This window comes from Tubulanus polymorphus, chromosome 4, assembly GCF_964204645.1.
Source record: "Tubulanus polymorphus chromosome 4, tnTubPoly1.2, whole genome shotgun sequence".
NCBI lineage: Eukaryota > Metazoa > Nemertea > Palaeonemertea > Tubulaniformes > Tubulanidae > Tubulanus > Tubulanus polymorphus.
In genome coordinates this window covers 9,937,186-9,957,313 of record NC_134028.1, presented here as the reverse complement: position 1 = coordinate 9,957,313, position 20,128 = coordinate 9,937,186, and positions in this window count along the sequence as shown.

Genomic DNA, 20,128 nt, shown 5'->3' with positions numbered 1-20,128 from the left:
ATATGTTATTAATTATGAATAAATTCAAAAAGAATTGACAAAATATATTGCTTTGAATGGCCTTTAGATATTGGATAGGGCGATTTTGAATTATTTTCGGGGAATTTTATCAAGAAGCTCAAAACTCCTTAAGGCGCTAAAGTGTTTTAGGCAGATCTTTCCCGATTACGATCCCACCATATGAATTGCTCATAAAACTATTATGTATAAACACCTCACAATTAACGTAATGACTGAGTGACGTCCTGTTGCACAAGCTATATTACATCATGATAAAAAGCCTATTATAGTCGGAATTGGATTTAAATGCAGGGAGGGTCGGGAGCTTTATGTTCAATAACATTAGGTTCCTATAAATGTTTGCTCTATGGATTTCAAAATAAAAGAAAAATCTACGTTTAAACGTGATATCTGTTTCATTACTCGTGATATATCGGGGAATCTCTGCAATGAAATTTGACGATTTCGGAACTATTACAAAATGAGCAAATTGCGATTCTAAGTGTTATTTGCTAATAGTATGAATTCTAGCGTATATGCGGATTTGTGTGATATGTACTAATAATCAATGAGAAAAGTATCTACCGTAGCTAGATATGACAATTAAACATCCCATATTTATTAGTTTAAAAAAACATGGATGGCAACGGCTCTGGCTGAGATCTCATTTTCTTTGCAATTTTATTATGTTTTAACATTGCCCGATTCGGAAGACCAGGGTTCCCTTTTGTCAAAGTCTCAAGGTCTTCTTCAACATTTACACTATCAACCTTTTTAAATGCCCCTAAAGTTAATCGTTTACCAGAATTACTTTTGTTTTCAGTCACCAGGGAAGGGGTGTTTAAAATAGAAATGAAATCATCATCATCATTATCTTCATCGGTAGCATTACTTATTCTATTATTTGTATTATTATTGGTGTAGTTCCTGTGAACTTGCTTGATATGTCGCTGAAGCTGGGCTTCATTGGTATATTGATGAAGGGAACCATGTTTAGACCAACACATAGAGCAAACTGGTAATGGAACATGATGTTTTTCTGCCATATGTTTTATTAGTTCTGTTTGCTTTGTGCAGCAGTATGGTGGTACAACGTTACCCACAAGACATGCACCACATAAAATTGGTTTGAGAAAAACACTTTGATCAGTTTTTTTTCTTCTTCAAATGCTTTTGATTATCTTCATTTACTATGAGTTTGTTTTCAGCTTCAGATTTGGGGGGATTAAGAATTTCAGAATTATCTTCATTATTATTATGATCATATGATTCATCTACGGAATTTTCAATGTGAATATTGTGAAAATCAAATTTTTCAGGAGAATTTTGAGTTTGGGTTAACAAATTATGTCCGAGAGATGCTAAGGCCTTTTTCGCTATTGCCTGAAATTTTTGGACGTCCAGCAAGTCTGCTACGTTTCCTTCCACCGTGGCGTTCTTTAGCATTATCAGGAAATATAACTAATGAACGGTAAGGATCAAACTCTAAAGGTTTCTCAGGTACTATAAGGCTCGGTGTATTGCCGAGGGCCAAAGTTGTGTGGTGCTCTGTTTGCTTATTTACCTACAGGAAATTTCAAAGTTGTGGGTTCTGTATGTAAGACTTTTAAAATACGCCCACGTTTTCTATAGTCACTAACTAAGTCACAGTGATTTAATATTCCTTCAGCTCGAGTAAAATTCACATTGGAACGATGGTCACTAGTACATTGTGCATTGTTGGAAGGCAGAAAAGACAATGAATTTTCTAAAATGGAGGGAGGATCATCATAATTGTTGTTTTTAGCGAACAGAGCATAAAGGTGCTTGCAAAAATAGGGTTGTCCTTTGACGATAAAAGCTGCACAAGTGCATATACCAAGTTTAATATTGGCAAGATGGGTATAAGGTCTTCTGATCTTATCTTGCAGATCTTCCGGAATAATGTCCAAAATACTATCATAAAAAGATTTTCTAGCTTGTTGGTCAAGGTGAAGTAACAAATTTTTACATTTCGATATTATATCATAAGGATGATCTTTAATGATATTTTCATTAGTTTCATGGATATTTGGACACTGACTTAAACGTTGTTTCGGACAAATATCTTCAAGTATGTCAGGGTCATCATGGTAACTCTCAGTCAATTATGACTCGCTTAGTTGTCCGAGCAAATTATTCCCAGAATTGCTACTTTCGACCAGTCCCCAGCCACTTTCAATATCAAAATAGTAAAGAAGGCCTTCTTTTATAATACATAATGCCCTTTCTATCTTTGCAATTTCCTTTTGTATCTTAAATGACTTTTTCCCTTTTCGACAAACAGGCGAATTACTACTTGTTGAAAAGAGATCAAGATTACTGGCCATGTTATTTTTACAGGAAAGTAAGTCATCATCAATTACAGCATCTACTAATTTAATAAGGAGGGTGGACATCAAACGATTTAGATGACCACCAAAATATGTATCATCCAGATCTCTAAATTTCCTCTCAGTTACATTATCTGTCAAGAGCAATGGATTACGGCGGTCACATGGAACAGTGTCATATAAGGTTGTAGTAGTAAAGGAAGTAGACCACGATGAATTAAACCAATAAGTATCTATGTATGATAACAAACTATTTCTGGTTTCATTTGATATAACAGAGTCAGGAATTACTTTGTTAACAAAGTTTCGAAAATGCTGTTCAAGGACTTTTTGAGAATTGTAATCCCACGCTCGCATCACACCTTTAAATGCAGTTTCTAGGGGTCTCATTAATAGTTTAAGTTGATGACCTTCATTTAAATGGCGCCTGAAGGCTTGTAATGAATGAAAATTACATAAAATTGATGATAAATTACATTCATCCAAAGCAGCACTTGTTGCATCATCTTTATCATGTTGAAAAGCAGGACTTATGGGATCATGACGAGCGCAATCTCGTATCTGTATAAAACCATTACCATCATTGAAAACAAAAAGTTTGGATGGATGTGTACATGTATCACTAGAACAAGGTACATTTGCAAGAAGAACCTGAATTGCTGTAGCATAAAACATTGATCCTCCTTGTTAGATATGGCAACCCCACCACTATTTTTTTTCATCACAAAAAGTAATAAAACATGTTTTAAACCGTACTGACATAAAATCATGTTTGACATTAATACCAAGCACATTTGAACCATATTTTCTAATATAAAACAGGCAGGCTGGCTTACTAAGTACGATTAAGTAATCTCTATTAATATCCTTATTTCCTCTCTGGAAAAATAAGCAGGATTCGTAATTTGTTTCAACAATGTTTTCAACAGTTCTCCAATCTGAACCACCAAATGGAATTTCCTCTTCTACTTTGATTGCTTCTTTGATAACGCGTTTATCAGTTTAATCTAATTCTTTGGTTAATTTGCGAAGTGATGGTACTGAGATGCTTTTGGACCTTCAAAATGTGTTGTCTGTAGTCTATTAGTAGTAGTAAATATCTGCTTAGCTGTACTATGATGCATTGACCTTTGGAAGTCCCACATGTCACGGATAGTAGGGGAAGGTCGCATTCGTTTTTCTTGCACTGCATGTTCAGAATGAAACTTACGATTGTCTTTTTCCATACATCCATTTGACCAGTATATAATACAAGTTTCAATTTCCAACTACATTTTAAATGCGAACTAGTTAATTTTTCATGTTTAGATTTAGTTCGCAGATCAGCAGATCTAGGTTTACCATAACGCTTAACATGCAGATGACATGCATTGCAAGTTGAAATGCCCTCGAGTTTATACCACCTGGGCGAAAGATGCGTTGCACAATGATAACATATATTTTCAATAGGTATTAGTGTCTCGCTACATTTAGGGCATTTTAATTGCGAAATATCAGATGATATTCTAGAAAGAAGTTCTCCACAAACAGAACGGCATTGGGATGATTCTGAGGAACAATTTATATGCATGATTACAGCAGGAATATTATTTGGTTCACGTTGCTCCACAAATTGATAGGTTTCATCAAATCTATGTGTTCTACCCCAATTAGCGTGTTCTGCCACAGAGAACTTCAATGTAGAAGTTGAGTGTATAAACTGGATATTCTTAGAAATTATCAATCTTTTAGTAAAATCAAATCTGAAATTATCGAAATACTTTTGACATTCTGAACCAACTGCTACTTCGCCATCCGCTCGTGAAGTTTTGATATCAGCCATGAAGGAAAGTTAGGGTCCGATTGAAATGCAACAGCTTTTTCCAGTGCTCCTTTAGGATTGTTATCAGATATCGGAAATTATTTTACAACAGTTTGCCCATTCTTTAATTAACAGCGGAGGAGAACATGCTTTTTACTAGTTATTGTCTTTGGGGTACCATGGATAAAATCAGTAATATTTTTCTCATTTATGTCATCTAGTAAAGTGGCAGGCACTTTGAATTTTCTGAAACAGTTCAAAACCTTTTCTTCACATTCTGATGAAGAAAAAAACTCTTTGATACGAGAAATAGCATTTTTATCTTCTTTGCCCTGATGATTACAAGAAAAATAAGAGATGAAGTCCCAATATACATACGTAATTGTAGTTATGTAAATTTTTAATGGAATGAAACCTCTGGATTTTTTGAAAAACATGCAACAATTTTTTTTGGTATGTTGAATATTTCAATCCATTTGTTCAAATTAGTTATTGTGCGCGCCGGAGAACATCCCTCTGAATTGCCTTCAAAACATTTTGATACACCAGTAGTTTTTGTACAATCTAACTCATCAGTGTTCAAACTATTACTGCATATTTCAGGTTCTTTATCACTAGATAAATCATGCAAAATTGAAAATGGGGCCCTCGAGTTGTCACTAGGAACTATAACATGTATATCATTAACATTGGTTACCCCCGGTATTTGAGATGATTGCAGGTTTGTATCATAGAGTTTATTCAAGTCAATTTCACAAGTCATAAGCCAATCAATCAACACAAGTCTTAAAAAATGTGAATAATGACTAATGTTTCTCAAATAAAGATATCCACTGACACAATCACTCGAAAATTCTTTATTGGTCAGTGACTGAAAGATCTCTAGGTTACTAGCCGCTAAACATGCCCCAAAAATTACCACATGTATGCCAAGGGTAATAAGGAGAGCAGTTTTCATTACAAACATGCTGTTTTGCTGAGTTATTACTGGAACTATCATGGCCGAACTATCATGGCCATCACGTGTCAACATAGGTAAGAGTCTGACTCTCAACAAGAATAAACAGCTAAAGCAAAATGGTTGCCAACTTCAGTTTTACAATTAATATTTGCTTTATTTAAATAGGTTTTACTACCAGGTAGTCTCCCAACATGCAAAATATCAAGGAGTTACATTTTTCCAATAGATTTTGTCCAAATTCTTTGATAATTTTTTCAGCAAACAAAGATGGCATAAACGATTTTAGCATGTAGTAGACATGAACGTGTTCTTTAGCTTCTATTTATAAGTGATTTGAAAAGAAGCATAATAGTTGAATTATATCAATGGTCACAGGTAAGACTAGTCAAGTCCTCAACTGATACATCAGATTCTAAAATACTATAGGATTCAGTGGACTTATGTTCCCTTATTATGGATTCAAACATACATATTGAATTTTCATCGATAGGAGAAAGAGCATTTTGTATATTAAAATTTTTATCAAGAAACCATTCACTTTCATTTACATACGACAATTTTTCTCTTTTAAGTTTATGTAACATGTTAAACCTATCAATACCTTGAATCGTAAAACACCCATAGTCAAGTAAGACATATATGTTTTAATCAGTTTCGAGCTTTTGTTGCAGGGTGTTTCTAATTATACTAATTTGTGCCTGATCCGGCATATACTTGCAACGGTCAGGATCCGTGCTATCACACCTACAACTAACGAATTGTGCACTCTCAGAATGCTTGGTTGCTGGAATGTACTGCTTTTAAAGGTCTTGACGATCATATCCCCCACCAGTACAAGAATTTCTGTGAGTAGATTCAGCTTGCCGATCCATATTCCTGACTGTATTTTGTGGCAACCCTCCGCTTCGGAAATCTGGGGAGCTGAAATTAAGAGGATCTTTCATACAGGAATCATATCACAAATTCAATTGCATTTCTGATTTTCTGAAATTATTAATACGGTGGTACAATTGTTGATATGATTCGACACATAAATGATGTTAAGAGTACAGTAATAACTCACACTCTGTCATGGACCTTTACAATGTGACCAATTGCTGATCAAAATTAAACACAGAAAAATTCAATTATCTAATAATAGATTAACAGTAAATAGCAAATAAACGCTGTGAAAACGGTTCTTACATGTGATGGTGATGATCCTATGTTATCTTCAAATATTTTCGGTCTCCAAATCAACTGCAATGCAAGAAAAAATAGGAAAAATTAAATAAAAACTGGTAGATAATATTGCATTACTGACATACGTAAAGTACAATGATTTCTATAATTACCTGATCATCTCCTTTCGCCTTCTGCATCTTGTGTAATCTCTGAATGTAAGAAAACATTAGAAATTGTAATTGTCTTATGTAATAACAGTCAGCATTAGGTAAATGACCAGTAAAATAATGCATAGGCCTAAACAAATCAAGGAAATCCACAAACCCTATTCTAAAATAAGCAGAACAACAATCCCGAGTATTAATGGTACCTTGTTTTTCCAAAATCTTCGATTAGCGATTAACTTCTGAAGTTCATAGTGAAAGACAATGCCATAAGGGCACATTCTGAAATCAAAAGGTTTGTTAAGCATTTGCATTTGCAACATAATATGCGATGATTGAATACCAGGTACCGGGATACAATTGTTCATCATTAGTATAATACCGAAGTAATTAGAAGATGTGGGTTTCAGATCAGAGGTCGGAGGTCAAACACTCATCACCACAAGAAATTTTTTTTCCTTATAAATGGGAGATAGAAAAGCATTCTTAGCAACAATAAATAACAGAATAAAACCAGCAAAAAAACAATTTGAAATAAAAAAGTTAGTTGATGTTACAAAAGAAATTGAACATAAAATATTGAAATTAGAAAAGATAAAAACTAAATATGGAGAGAAAGTATCAGCTAATTTAAGCTACTGTAATGTTAGTACATCGCGAGAATTTAAAGTGTTTTTACCCGATAAATGGGTTTCATTGAGTACGGAGGAATTTAAAGATTTAGTAGGATTTAAAATAATATATCATGGGAAAAATGAAGACGGTCATCATGATTTAGAAATTGTTGATTGAATAAAAAATAAAAATAATGAATATCTAGAATCCAAAATGACCTTAGTCGTTTTATAAACAACTACAATCATACAGTACATCTGTTACATATTATTATAAGAGAGTGCTTCATTTGAATATTGATCAATTAAACAGGTGTTGCACAACGTTGTTGTTATATAATAAGCACGCAGTACATACAACACACACAAGCCAGTTAGCCGGTATTGAACTACTGCGTTTTCATTAGTTGCTGAAAACGAGGTTTATTTAAATTAGCTCGGCCGTGACGACAGGAGGATAGTCATCATTCTCTCGTGATTAAAAGGAATATTTCAATGTTTTTACAGTAAGTTTTAGCAAAATTGCCCTATCCTCGACCTACAGAGTTTTCAGGGGATAAGCATCCCATTATTGAAAGGCGCCACGGGACGCTTATCCCCAGTCATTTCTACTTACACCCCCGGCGACCCACGTCAACCGGGATCTCCTTCAATGATTGGTAGAAATCACATTATATTAAAGGCGCCTAATGTAATTTCTACCAATCTCGAAATTCGAAACCGAAGGAGAAACCCGGAGAGTGGACGAAGGTGCATTTTCAAAATGCCTCTGCTGGCCAGAGCTACTCCAGTGGTTGAATGAATTGCCTTATATACTTAGCTAAAACACCTAAGTAAATGTTGTTGGTGCTAAAAAAATATGTGAAATTTGAAATTATAAATTATTCCGAATGAAAAGAATGTAAGAATGAAAACTGATAAATGAATTATGTATTTTTAACTTAATTATGATATAATTTTTAATCAAATTAGTAATCAATTACTATGTTAATTGATTAACAAATTCAAATTCAAATATTCAAATAAAAACAAAATAAATTAATAAAGATAATGAATATCTAGAATCCGAAATGATTTATCTGGACAATTTAATTGCTCCACATAGATAGACAAAAGTAGTGAGATATTCAATTATTTTTTTTGCTTTTTTTCTAAAATATTAATCCATTTTTTTTATTATTAATTTTGGAATTTCAGAAGTATTTTCATTTTTGATAGCAGTTGTTTCAGAATTACTAATATCATGAATTTTATTTGATTTCTTATACCAATTACACCCAATCAAAATGAATACAATTACAAATCCAACTGTAAAATATAAATATTTATCAAATATTCTACTATCAGAAGGAGTAGAAATAACAATATTTTCACCATTTTTATTAACATTTTTATTACTTATTTTTTCTTTTACAGCTTTTTTATATTCTTGTGATTTAATTCCTAATTGTCGAGACCATTCAATGTGTTCATCTATTTCTTTTTCTAAACGTAATTCTTTTTGTTTATATTCTATTTCATCAATTACTTGATGATCTAAATCAGTCTTTAATTGTTCTATTTCTTTATTTTTATCAGTTAATTCTTTTTCTAAAGTTCTAATCTTAAAATCTCTTATACTTTTATCATGTGCAATTTTATCAGATGCAAGTCTTATACTAATAATTTCTCTAATTGCTTTATCAGAAAATATATTTAAATCTTCTAATTGTTGATCTGTTGCATCAAGTAATCCATTTGGTAAAAGTTTTTCAGTTTGAACTTCGCTTGAATTAGGTTTACTAGTTTTGGAATTAATAACTTCTTTAGGAATTTTTTTTGTCTTAAATTTACATTAATTATCTTCAAAAATTAGCATTTCTTTGTTTAAATTCTTTTATATTATCATCTCTTTCTTCTTATGTAACATCAGTTATAACATCATTAATGATTTTCTTAATTCTATCTGGTTTAAATAAATTAAAAGTTGATTGTGATATTATTTTATCGCTACTTTTAAGATTTGAAATCTTAAAATAATAGTCGCCTTTCAATTTCCAATAATAATCACCATTTAAATATTTTAAATCTTTTACTAAATAATTCATGCCTTTATTTGTTATATTGAAACCAGATCTTTTTAATATTGGTTTAAATTCATGAATAATTTCATTATAATTGTATTCTTTTTCTGTTATTTCTGGTACTTCATTTTCAATACTTATCTTTGAACGTGTTTTCTCAATATATTGAGGTGTAGTTAAATTAGAATTATATGCTGATTCATCATCATTATCAATATTAGTTTCTGCATCATTATAATCATCATCAATATATCCTTCATTATTATTTCCCATTTCTCCCATTTCATAATCTTCTCCACCTTCTACATCCATTTACATAATAAAAAAATTAAAATTTAAAATATAATATTCCTCCGATTACAATTCCTATACAAGTTATAGCTAATTTAGTATTTTCATGGGATTTAATATCATCATTTAGTTTAATTATATCATGTTGAATTTTATCAGTTCTATTATTTTCTGATGTATTGTAATCTTTTATTTTAGAATCATTATTTAATTTAATATTCTTAGTTTTAGTTTCAGTTGATTGAATGTGTTTTTTATTTTTTTCACCTTCCATTAATTTTGGAGCAGTAATAACCTTTTTATTTATATCATTCAATCCAAATGAATTATTTATTGTTGCAGTTTTAATTAGATTATTATAACCAATTATATTTCCCATCTTTAATACTAAATCATTAGAAATAATTAATAGATTAGGGCCTATACAATAATTAAGTCTTACATGAGATTTATCTAAATAATTTTGATATCTTATAATGTTTTCTGGAATCGATCTATTTTTATCATTATGAATTGAATCTTCAAATAAAACTTTAAACTGTTTTTGTGTATCAAATGATGTATTCAAATTTCCAATTATCGGTGATCTTGTTTCAACTTGTGATCCTAGAATACATATCAAATAAGTTCTAATAGATTGATTTATTCTTTCTATACCTGATTTAGTAAAACCTTCACTATTTTCTAAAATAAAATAAACCCAACCATTATTGTTTTCTTGTTTTAAATTATCATAAAATTTCGGTAATTTATTGAAATTTAATGTTTCTAAATCCTTTGTTTCTATTTTACCATAACCTAATTTATTATTATAGATATTATAAAAACTATTAGATGGTATGGGAAGTGCACAATATTCTGCAATCTTTTTAGGGCAAGGAAGTGATCTTATTGTTCCAATTTTTGTTCTAAAATCAGAATTATTTATATCTATATTAAATTCATTGCAAATTTTATAAAACTTAGATAAATTGATATTATTATCTAATTCTTTAAAATATCTTGATCCTGGTAAAGCGCACTCTAATTCATTTAATAATATTCTGATTTGAAAGTATGTATGAAATCTAAATAAACTTTGAATTAATTTATATTTAGAATTATACAAATGATCATTCCAACTAATTCCACATCCTGTTGTTGCACAATAAACAGCAAAATTTAATTGATTCTGCCAATACTTCATATTAGATTTTAATAACCATTGTTTTTCATCTTTCAATTTTTTAAAATTAATTAAATATACATGAAATATATTTTCCATCTTTGCACTAAAATTATTAGTTTCAGTAACATAAATATATAAATTAGTTAATGAATCTAAAACTTCATTTCTATATGTAATATCTTTATTAAAATCTATTGCTGGAATATTATATTTAATTAATTTATTATTATGGAAAGCTTTTGGAAAACTATCTACCATTTATATAATTAAAAAATTGATAATTTATTAATTCTTTTAATAATTTATCTTGTTCTTCAACTGTTATATGACCATTTAAACTTATTATATAATCTAGTGTGTTCTTTAATTTATTAATTTCTTTTATATTAGTTTTAATTTTTTCTTTATTACTTTTTATATTTAATTTTGAACTTATACCGGTTAAAACACTTGAACTTAATCCTAATACACCAATTGATATAGCTAAAGGTGTTAATGGGCTGAATATTGCTAGAAATGTTATTACAGAACTAATTGTAACCGAACCACTTATAATCAAATAATATATAATTTTACTTTTTAAATATTTTTTCTTTTTTATCTTTAAGTCACTTTCAAATTCTAATATTTGTTTTTCTAAATATATTTTTAATTTAGTTTTATTTATATCATGAGGAATAATATCAATACTATCAACTTTATCTTCCATTTATTTAGAATAAAAATTACTAATTAGTAAATTATTTAAGCAACAAATATAACAATAACTGTTCCACCTAAAATCCAAATTATTTCATATTTCTGTTGTTCTTTACTTGGGGTATAATAATCTGATAATTTAGGTTTGTATAGATGTAATTTGTCTTTATTTGTTACTGCGTTATATAAACTCATTGCATCATCAACTGATTAAAATCTCTGTGTGAAATCTTCTGATCATATAATTCTTTATTGATGTAATCCATATAGTTTTATCTCTTTTCTCTATATTCTTCTGCAGCTTTATTGTATTTCTCTAACGCTAAGTTATGTCTTCTTTGTTCTCCTAATGAACTATTTTTATCAATATGTTTAAATAAATAACCACCACCAGTAAATGCTAAAGCGTTAACAATTGCCGATCCTATAATAGTTATAATTGCAGAAGCCATTTATTTAACAAAAAAATTATGCATTTATATGGGAGGAATATATTTTTGTTTTTCCAAATAATCAATTGTTAAATTAGATAAAGTAACTGCTAATGTTAACTTTAAAATATCATTGATATCAAATCTATCAACATTAACACTTCCCATTTTGAATACTTTTTTTAATACCATTGAATAACCAACCGTTCCAACTGATAGTAATGCGCCATTATATAATCCAGTTATTATCCACTTATTATCACTCATTTATTAATCAAAAAAATTACTATCTTCAAAATATTTAGTTATCTTAGTGATTATTAATTCAACATTTATTTTATTACTAGTTTCATTTGTATATATTTCAATTATAATTTTTTTAATATCATCGATTATAAAATCTTCAAATCTTCTAATTCATAAAATCTTAAAGATTCTCTAATTAAATTAGTAATCTTTTCTACATTTAAAGTTTCTTTATCAATTGTTGTTTCATACTCAAATGTTGTTTCATTAGAAAATGCAATATTTTTGATATGTGTAATTACATCATTAATGTTAAATTTCATTTCTTTCTCACGTTTAAAATCAAATCCAAAACATATACTCGGTCCAACAGTTATATTCATTTATATAGGTGAAAAATTACTCTTTACATCTTATAACTAATTCATAAATTACAGGAAAGTTATTCAAATCAATTAAGTATCCATTATGATTTCTTATTTCTAATTTAAAATTATTAAATTGAGGAATACAAGGTTTGAAATCACATTCAGCTAAATTATAATTTATTTGCGTTCCAAATTGTTTAACATTTTTTAATGGTAAAATATTTAATATACTAGAATTACATGTTGTATCTTTAGTTGCTTCAAATGCTTTTGTAGGATCGATTAAATTGCAATAAATATAAAAATGTGTAAAAGGTATTATATTTGAAATGCCTTCTACGTTTACTGTAACAACATCTGGTTCAATTCCTAGCAATTTAGCTATAGGTTTTTTTACCATAAATGCATGTTGACTTTCATCAAATACCTTTAATTTAATTCTATTTGAGCTATCACTTTTTATAAATCTTATTAAAAATTTATCATCTTTTTCTAATTTTCAACCGTGCTCTACGATTAATTTCTTGAGATAATGTTTCTAAATTATATAATCCTGGTCTTAGAAATAGATGAAACCATTTATTTATATTTCTAATATGAATTAAAAAAGTATTATGTTCAATAGTTTTATTCGATATATTGTAAAAAGAATTACATAAACTTATATTTAATAATTTTAAATCTACACAATTCTTAAATTCTCTATCTAATTGTACTAATAAATTATGAGATTTATAATTTGTAAGTTTTCTAGAATCAACAAATATTCTGTATTCTTTTAATTCTACCATTATTTATAACATAAAAAAATTACCGCTCATCACTAAAAATTAATTTTAATAAAATTTTTCCTTAATAAATGGATGCGAAGATAGCATGTGAAATTTGTGGTGAATTTCTAAGAAAAAGTAATATGGCTCGACATATGAAAAAACATGAAGAAAATTATAAACCCCCTAAACTAAACTGTCCAAAATGTAATAAATTATTCTCAAGAAATTATGTTAAAAAACATTTAGAGAAGTGTAGAATTAATGGCGCAATGGCTAATGTTGATAGTAATTCTGTTGAAGTTGAACCTGAAATTATTTGGAAAAGACCTTTCTTATTCTATGATAAGGATAATATAAAAGATCATTTCTGTGAGCCTTGTCGAATAAAATATAGCCCTGAAAATATAGAAGATTGGGAGAATCATCAATTTCGTAAAGCACATATAGATAAAATTTCTAATAAATTTGAAACTGAATTCAATGCAAGAGAAAATAATTTATTAGAAAAAATAAAATATAAGAAAACGTTACCAGATAATGAAGAAACAGTTGAAAAGTTAGAAAAACAATATAATGAATTAACAAGAAAAACATATTATTGTAAATATTGTAAATTGATTATTACAACAAGTAATTCAAATCTACATAAAAGAACAATAAAACATAAAGAAAACGTAAGAAAATACCAAGAGCTTAATGAAGATCTATTACCAATAATTTATAAACAAAATGCCCACAATGTTATTATACGACCTTAAGACAAGAAGGTACTGTGTTATTTTGTGTTGATTGTGGATGGCAAAGGAATTTATGGGGCGAAGAAAAAACTAGAGATTTTATCATAGAACCAAAATTAAATTATCTTGATGAAATTTTTAAAATATTTTCTATAGAAGATCATACATTAGAATATATGCAATGGCTTGAAAAAATGAAAATAATAGAAAATGAAAATGGTGAAATAACTAAAAAAGATATTATAAATACAATTATTCCGTCAACATTAAACACAAAAGAAAAGAAAATGTATTTATATTTATTATTTAACGATTATTATGAAAAACCTAAATTAACAGAAGAAGATATAGAAAATATAAAAAAAAATATTCAAACAAATATTAATATATCATTTGGAAAATAGAATAACAGATTCAATAAATTATGAATTATTTTTAAATAAGATTGTAAATTATTTAAACCTAGATATTATAATTCCATTTGATGAATTAACAAACAAAAAGAAACAAAGAGAGCGAGATGAAATGTGGAACAAGATAGAACTTTATTTAAATGAAAAAAATGGAATGGAAGAAGAACCTAAACAATTAAATGAAAATGAAGAAGACAATAGTGATTTCGAGTTTGATGATATTGATTTTATGTTTTAATAGCCATAAGGTAATGTTTTTATACCATCATCTAAAATATGCCTTTTATCATCAAATGGATTCAAACTAGTTTTTTCAACTTCATTAATGTACATCTCGTGATCTTCTGATCTTAAACAATTCATTTTGTGTTTCATTACAATTGATTTATATAAACACTTTATATAATCTTGAAATTCTATATGTTTATCAACCACATGTTTTGTTATTCCTTTTAACTTTTTAGCTTCATGATCCTTTGTTCTGTAACTATACATTTTACTTCTTATCCCAACAAATTCAATCATTTCATCACCTCCTAATTCATCTTTAAATTTACCAGGAATCTTTTTATTATCATTGCTAAACAATTCATGATTTTTAGGGTAGTTACTAAAATCAAAATGATGTTTTAATGTTTTTAAGTCTTTTGTTATATCATTTGTCTTGATTTTTAGTATGTAACTATCGGTATTTTTTTTGGATTAATGGGAACCCAGAATTGAATGTTCCATCATCTGTTGATAAATCATAAACATAGTCAGTTGGGTTATATATTTCAAATAAATCTTTAACTTCTGTTAATTCTTTTTCTACATGCCTTAAATTAAAACAATTGTTTAGATTTAATTAATTCTATATTCATATTAAATCCTAATAAACTACATAATATATTCAATCCTGATATAGCAACTTTTCCTTTTTGAGCAAAGGATATGGTTTTGCGGTTTTGGAAACTTTTTGAACCATCTGCGGCATAGAATCCAATGAAGAACCACTTTCTTAAATTATTTTTTGTATTTAATACATAATCTGGTACTATTTTTTCTTTAGTTGAAGTATTACTTTTCACTATTGCATGAATATAGAATTCATCATTATATTTTATAGCAAAATCTTTAGGATTATTTACAAGTATTCTATAAACTGCTGTTGATTTCATAACATCCATGATTCTAAATGTTTTATTTGGATAAACTTCTTCACAGAATTTCTTAATTCTTTCTAATAATTTTAAGTCTTGATTGCATGAAAAATCCTTTGATAAAATATTCTTTTTCTTCTAATGTTTCGGGTTCTATATTATAAATATTATCAATTATTTCATCAAATGATATATGATTCATTCTTGGGAAAAATCTTTTATGTAATAATTCATCTCCAATTTTTATATCAGTTGGTTTTATTTCATCACCATTTCGTTTAATTAAACTATGATCTTCTGTAACATCTACGAACCCTAATTTAGTTCTAACTCTATAGATTTTCTTATTTGTTTTATGTCTAATAATATTCTTTAATTTTTTCCATCCATTTCTTGTCCAAACATCTATTAAACCATTTATTTGTATTAATTCTTTTTCACCATATGAAATATAAAGTTCATTTTGTTTTGGAATTATTTCTGAAATTCTTCTTATTAATATTTGGTTATTGTATTTTAATAATATTGGGGTATCAGCTGTTACAGAATCAAAATATAATATTTCAATATGCTTTTCCCCAAAAAGTGGTTGTAAAACATTATAATAAAAATCATACATTAATAATTTTGTTATTTCTAAAACAGTTGAACCAATGAATATAGGTTTATTAAATTTCATTGACGTTCTTTTTAATTTTACCGCGGTTAAATAATCTTCAAACCTTTTATTTCCTAAATGTCTAGGACTTGATTGTAAATGTCTTAATCTTTCAGAATTATTTACTAATTCAATATCATTTCTATTTCTAATATTTTCACATGTTTTTCCATAAAAACTATTGTTCATCAATTTGAAAAAATCTTTTTCAAAATCTGTTTTTGATATAGTTCTCTGTTGAGTATTGAAATCTATATATTTTTCTAACCACCTCGATTGATTAAATTCAATATATCTATGTACTTTCTTTAATTTCATTCCTTGTTTCAGATAAAATTTTAACATTCTATAATGAACAATATAATTGTATTTATTATTTTGAGTAAGTATTAATTTTTCTGTAAAAACATGATCTTTCGGTTTTATTTTCTTCTGGTATTCACTTAAATAACTATCATCTACAGTTAAATGTTCTGGGCAATAAGGTAAGTTTCTTGTTTTAAACTTTATATTTTCAGGATATTCTAAATCAACTACAAAGAAATAACCAATTGGTGCTTCATCTTTTAAACTCGCAATTGCGCTTTCCCAATCAGTTTTATCACCATTTTCAACTTCTGTTAATATAAAATTTTTATGTGGTTGAGGTTGCATCATTGCCCAACCATATAAATTATTGGCGTCAATATATAATAATTTATATTCATCATTTGCTTTAAAATACCTATCTCCCATAACACCACTAATTCCACCTCTAATTGATTTTTCAAATAATAAAACCATATCTGGTTCTTTTAATAAATCTAATTCTACATTTGTATATTTTAAACCACATTGCCAGGTTAAACCAGGACTTGAATAACAATAACAAGGATCAACATTAAAATGATTCAAATTAACTTCTCTAAATTTTTCAAATATGTCAGCCAATATCATAACATCTGATTTTAAATATAAATCAACTAATTCACCATGATTTTTCATCTTAAAATGGTTCCAAATATTTAATGTTCTATTAAACACTTCATCTTTCACATACTCCTCTTTTAATTGATCATAAAATTGATCTTTTAATAATTCAGTTACATTAAAATCATTATGTGTTTTATAAAATGAATAAGGAATTGCGCCTTTATATCTCAATAATTTAAAATCTTGTTCATTTGGATAATAATATCGAGTTATAACAAAATCATTATCAACTAAACTTTTTGATAAATTATCTAATGAACTTGCTAGAAATCTATAAGAATCTAAAAATCTAATGCAACCAAATTGAAATGAAATATAATTTTCAGATGTTTTAGCTAATAGTTTAAAATCATATTTTCTTACATTTACACCATTCATAGTATTATATTCTTCTATTTCTTGATTAATTGCACCCAATTTTCCCGATAATTGTTTTATAAATAGATGGGTATCATATCCTGATGAATTATGAAATAATATTGGTACGAAATTTACTTTTTTAGCTTGTAAATTGCAATCTTCATGAGCAGCTCCACGATATTTTGAATTCAAATGATCATGATCTCTAACTCTTTTATCAAATGAATAAAAACGTTTTTCACAGTAACAACAATGAGTTGCATAATTAAAATCAATTTCATCTTCTTTTGTCATAACTATTCTTTTATTTTTGTTTAATAATTTTGTAAAATCACTTTCTAATTCAATCATTTTATCACAAAAATCATTAACTACATTTTCACCTCTAAAAGAAATATATTGACTTTCATATAATTCGGGATAATTTGATTTTATATAAATTCCATAAGCAGCAGCTCTTTGATGAACTTTTTTAATTGTATTTATAATTGGTGGGTCTTGTATTGTGTCTTCATTTAATTCATTTCCTTTATCCATTGATTTTAATAATTGCTTTTTGTTATATATTTCTTTTCTATCTTGATCAGTTAATTCTTTATTCAACGATTCAAAATCCCCATAAATTACAAATGGAATAATATTTTTAAATTTATGATTAGTAAATTTCAATTTATAATCTTTTTCTGTTGGCATTATTAATTTAAAAAAATCTTTATTATCACATAATTCTTTATGTTTTTATAATGTATTCTCAGTCATAAATTTAGATAAACATTTTCTACATAGATAAATTTTACGATGATGATCACTTTCTGTTCTAAAGAATAAATCAATTTGTTTTAACCACATATAATGTTCATTTTCATCTTTTTTGTAATATAACAAATCTATAGCATTTTCATCATCATAATATTCTGTTAAATATAAAGATTCCAATGTATAATCTTTAATATTTTCACCTTTTGTCTTTGGTAATTGCATTAATTCAAATACATTTATTTTTAAATTATTAACTTTTTCTATTTTAGGAATCATTTTTATAGTTACTGGATATTGATCAATTTTATATAATGTTTCATATTTCCGATAATCTGTTATTCTACAAACATTTTCCTGTGTTGGATGTAAGCAACTAATAATTGACCATAGAAAACATTTATTATCTTCATTTTGAATATTTATTACTGCTTTTGTTGTAAATGGTAATTTAATATAAGATGATGCTTTAATATCCTTTTCTGTTGTAAAGTTTGAATCATTTTTAAACATTTTATTACTTTTTGATGTTTTATTTCTTTTTGTATTATAAACATTTAAATCTAAATATATAATTTCATTCAATGTTAAGCCAGAACCCTCAAAATATCTTTCTTCAATATGACGTTTAAATTCATTAAATATTTTTTCTAACTTCTCTTTTATTTGTGTTTTTGAAATTATTTCTTCAGAGAGTGTTTGAATATTATAATCCATTTTTTCTCCTGACTTTATAAAACTTACTTTCCCAGAGATACTAATTTTTGGATATTCAACATCTGTTATCAAATCTAGTATTTTTTCTATTATTTCATTAAATTTACTATAATCTTCTATTGTTGTACCTTTAAAAAATCTAAATATAATAGCTGCAGGACCAATTTTACTATGTAATGTTTCTAAAATTTCAATTGTATCTTTTATTTCTAGTGAATCAATATAATTTCTAACATTTTCCATGTAAGGTTTATTTGAAATGGATTTAGTTTTTGAAGTTGATTCTTTTACTTGTTGAGGTTTATTATCAAAATATTCTAATCCTAAAACATTTTTATTTAAATTTTTATAATGTTTTTGTGATTCGAGATGTCTATTATAATTCCTTTTTACTATAAATTCATTACAAACTTCACATTTTATTTCATCCACATTCATATTTTCTAATCGTTCTTTTCTTTCATTGGAATTTTCTGGAGTTTCAAAATCTATTACATTTTTTATATGATTTGCAGATTTTTCATGTCGTGATTTTTGGTATTTATCGATGTATTTTTTACAATATTGACAATAATATTGATTTTTATTGACATTATTGTTTTCTGGTTGGTGTTCATTCTCCCCCATTTATAAGGAAAAAAAATTTCTTGTGGTGATGAGTGTTTGACCTCCGACCTCTGATCTGAAACCCACATCTTCTAATTACTTACCGATCATTAATAACTTTTGAAGAATGTAACTTGCATCCTGTTTATTTTCAAAAGTTTTAATCAGCTTCTCGATGCTTGAATTTAGATACCGATTTCCTGGTCTCGAGGGATGGATACCATCACAACTTGAAAAAATAAAACAAATCATTGATTGATGTAGCTTCTATACTCTGGTTAAATCAGTGGTACAAATTATCTACCTGGATATGAATTCAGGAGCCATATCAAATAAATGGAAACTAACACCTTCATCGACACAAAGTTGATGTAGCATAATGTTATAATGCGGAATTTCGATCATGATTTCTTCACTAAAAAAGAATTGAAGTTTGAGTGATATATGCTGACAACTTTCAAACTGAACATTACTTCTATTGTGATAAAGGATTTCAATAGCCATTGTATGTTCAAACCTGTCATAGCGTATCATAACCCCCGACACAATAACTGGTTTGTTCCCCGCTTTAAATCTTATCAATTTTATCAGGACCTGATGATTCTCCAAAACTTTGCTTAAAAGAACGTCACACGAAATATCATTCGTGCCAACATGCAACAATATCATCGAC